The sequence below is a fragment of the Dreissena polymorpha genome, chromosome 11, assembly GCF_020536995.1.
Source record: "Dreissena polymorpha isolate Duluth1 chromosome 11, UMN_Dpol_1.0, whole genome shotgun sequence".
Taxonomy (NCBI): Eukaryota; Metazoa; Mollusca; class Bivalvia; order Myida; family Dreissenidae; genus Dreissena; species Dreissena polymorpha.
The window spans coordinates 3,643,312-3,647,670 of NC_068365.1; positions in this window are offsets into that span (position 1 = coordinate 3,643,312).

The window sequence follows — 4,359 nt, forward strand, 5'->3', positions numbered from 1 at the left end:
TCAAACTATAACATTACTAATTTTTGCCATATATTCGTACATTAATGCATTGCAAGACATGGCTTATGTAGGAAGATAGTCAGAAAATTTTGTATTTTAGAAATTCAGAGTATAACATAACCGATCTTTTTACCAAATAATTAGTTTGTAAATTTACGCAGTGCTAGGGAAAATTTTTGTTTACAACTTCAAATAGTCTTTAAAATTGCCAGGGTTTTATATTGATTTCAGTGGGTAAATTTACGCAGAGCTTGGCTTATGTAGACGAGTGCTTTGAACAATTTTGTTTGTTTGAAAAGTTGGTAAAAATCATCAGGTATTTTGATGCAGATTTTAAGTGTTATTTACGCAGAGCTTGGCTTATGTAGAAAGATAGTTAGAAAAATGTTGTATTTGTAAAATGCAAAGTATAACTCTACTGTTTTGTTTTACCATGAAGTTGTTCGTAAATTTACGCAGTGCGTGGGACAATTTTTGTTTACAACTTCAAATAGTCTGTAAAATTGCCAGGGTTTTATATTGATTTAAGTGCGTAAATTTACGCAGAGCTTGGCTTATGTAGAAGAGTTCTTTGGACAATTTTGTTTGTTTGAAAAGCTTGTAAAAATATCAGGTATTTTGATGTAGATTTTAAGTGCGTACATATACGCAGAGTTTGGCTTATGTAGAAAGATAGTTAGATAAATGTTGTATTTGTAAAATGCAATTATAACTCTACTGTTTTGTTTAACCATGAAGTTGTTCGTAAATTTACGCAGTGCTTGGGACAATTTTTGTTTATTATTTCAAGAAGTTTGTTAAAATATCTAGTATTTTAATGTAGATTAAAGTTTGTAAATTTCCACATGCCTTGGCTTATGTAGAAAGCTGGTCAGACATCTGTTGTATTTCTGAAATTCAAAGTACAATACAACTGACCTCTTAACAATAAACAAGTTCTTAAGATTACGCACTGCTTTTGCAATAAATTAGTTCGTAAATTTACGCACTGCCACTGGAGAAATGGCCAGGGTTTTTATTTTGATTTAAGCGCGTAAATTTACGAAGGGCTTGACTTATGCAGAAATATCATATATTTTAGTTAAAAGTGTTGTATATTTGAATTTCAAACTATGATGTTGCTATCTTTTGCCATAAATTAGTTTATCAATTTATGCAGTGCTTGAGACAATTTTTGTTTACAACTTTAAATAGTCTGTAAATTTGTCAGGGTTTTATATTGATTTAAGTGCGGAAATTTACGCAAAGCAGTAATGTAGAAAAGTGCTTTGGACAATTTTGTTTGTTATGCAGAAAGATCATATATTTTAGTTTAAAGTTTTGTATATTTGAATTTCAAACTGTAATATTGCTATCTTTCGCCATTATTTAGTCCGTAAATTTACGAACTGCCACTGGGGAAATTGCCAGGGTTTTTATTTTGATCTAAGTGCATACATTTACGAAGAGCTTGACTTCTGCAGAAAGATCATATATTTTAGTTAAAGGTGTTGTAGATTTGAATTTCAACGTATAATATTGCTATATTTTGCCATAAATTAGTTCGTAAATTTACGCAGTGCTTGGGACATTTTTTATTTATTACTTTGAATCGTTTGTAAAATTATCTGGTATTTTGATGATCATTTAGGTGCGTAAATTTACGAAAGGCTTGGTTAAAAGATACTTCCAAAAAATATTGTATTTGTGAAATTCAAACTTCCACATTACTTTCTTTTTAAATTAGTTCGTAAATTTACGCAGAGCTTGGGACAGCTTTTGCATATTACTTCGATTTCTATGTAAAATGATAAGGGTTTTTATGATGATTTAAGTGCGTAAATTTACGAAGAGCTTGACTTATGCAGAAAGATCATTATATCATAGTTAAAAGCGTTGTAGCTTTGAATCTCAAAGTATATATTGCTTTCTTTTGCCATAAATTAGTTTGTAAATTTACGCACTGTTGGGACAATTTTTGTTTATTACTTTGAATCGTTTGTAAAATTATCTGGTATTTTGATGTTCATTTAGGTGCATACATTTATGAAAGGCTTGAATTATGTTAAAAGATACTTGTGAAATTCAAACTACCACATCACTTTTTTTATAAATTAGTTCGTAAATTTACGCAGTGCTTGGTACAGCTTTTGCATAGTTCTTCGATTTCTATGTACAATGATAAGGGGTTTTATGATAATTTAAGAGCGTAAATTTATGCAGTGCTTGCAAAAATCGACAACTGTATTTTGAAAGGTTTGTCCGAATGAAATTTATGGGCAATAAAATGAGAAATAAATCACTTTTTTTCATTTTGCAACGAAAAAAAGGGAATTTTGAGGGAAAATCCCTTATAAAATGCTAGTGAGTTAATAATATTGACTTGCATATTTTACGGCCTTATTGCCTGATTTTAATAACATATGGTACATTTTCTACCCCACATAATGCAACAAACTTTGTCTTAAGGCTTTTCAGGCTTGATTGTGACGAATTTTATTATAATTAAGCTTTCTTAGTTAAATAAGATTAATGTTGGGTAGTATTTAACACTTAAGAAGCCTGACTTGCATATTTTACGGTATAAAATTCACATTAAAACAAGAAAATAGCTCCCATAAACATTTATGCATGCTTTATTATACAAACATACGACGCTATTCATACATACACTTAAGTGTGGCGAAAAATCAATAATTCCTAAAACAAATAATTGGAGCTCAATTTGAAAGTCCATCTTTATGTCCGAAAAGAGTTATGTCCGAAAATCAGTCTTACCCGCATGGCCATGTGTTTTTTGCCCAATCATCGGCCCATTCACACTCTCTATTAGTGCTGTTTTTCTCCAATTAAATACCAAAATCATTGCAAAACAATATAAGACTTGCAATTGTTACGGGTCTTGCCCTTTTTACAGAGCCTAGCGTAAAATTCACATGACCAGACCGGAACTTGCAGATTGTACGGGTCTTGTATCTTTTACGCTACAACATGTCTATTAATTTAATCCTAAGGTATACGCTAGTTGTAAAACAAAAATGAGTGTGCATTTGTGAAAAAAAAATCAATTATTATCGGGAAAAATGCCTGACGGGTCTCTTTAAGAAGAACATCATTTTTAAATATGTTGCACATAGGGTCGACAACCAGAGACTCGTCTCCATTGGACTCGAACTCACACCAGCTAAATAGCCCACTGCAGTAAGCAATTTGCGATTCGTTATGTTCTTTTCATTGATAAAGATTGTATTACTACAAATGATTTACCCGCGCCCGCTTAAAGTGTGCGCGGAGACAGCTGTTTACTTTAAAAGAAAATATTGGTAATGCGCGTTTTTACAAACGACACGTATTCGTATTATGATTTTCGCTGTTGAAGCGACCCCGTATTAAAATACTGACCGGACTACAGTTTTTTACTTCCCTTGCCTTGTATACTACGAAATCTTCTTGGTCAGTAGATTCGAGCTTTTCTGTTGTGATTTACTTACCGTGAAGTCTCAATTCTAGAAATGTTATTATGTTGTTATAAATAAATTACTGATATTGTTTTTTCAAGATACTTTTATTTTACACTTGTAAAAAAATTATTAACAAATATTTAGTAGTTAGAATTTTAGTCGTGTCTTAAAATGAATAAAAATGTCAGTTTTCTTTTTGATGTTATGAATCAGCTTTTTACAAATATTTTTGCCAGATAATTTCTTGCCAAAGGGCATTGCTTAATTTTGATATCCGGAAATCAACCGCTCTTTCAATATTCGGTGCAGTTTTCAATCTTTTTTCTTAATTTGTACAATGGTTAAAGTACTTGTTTTTCAAATTCATTTAACAACGATAATTTACAACTTCATTTCTATAAATAAAATTATTTTGAGATATGTGTCTATAGACAAAATTGTATATCCGTTTTAATTTACTTACAAAATATATGCATTAAGCGTCGTTTCGTTACCAAAAAGAAACGACGGCATCATTCTTGTGGTGCTTCCAGTTTCTGTCACAGTACCATGAAAATTGTATGCTATTACCTATTTACTTTTCATTTTGACTCCAACCTGAGTCTCAACAAAATAACCGCTTTAGTAAATTAATTCACATCCAGTCAAGATCAAAGTATAAAAGACGCTTGAATCTCCATCAGGCAATATCTATGAATGCGGTCTAAGGCAATATTTAGGGTAAAATAGCAGGGTGTTGAGTCCTACTCCTTTTGAATCCCTTCAAATGTGACCTGTAATGCTAATTTCGTGAAACTTTTTATACTTGCTAAAGTGATATTACCAATCATAGAGGAAGCTTTATATTTGTGTAGAAATTTGTTTTTAGCCCTTAGTTTCGGTCCACGCGAGCTGGCTGACTGGCTGGCTTGCTGGATGG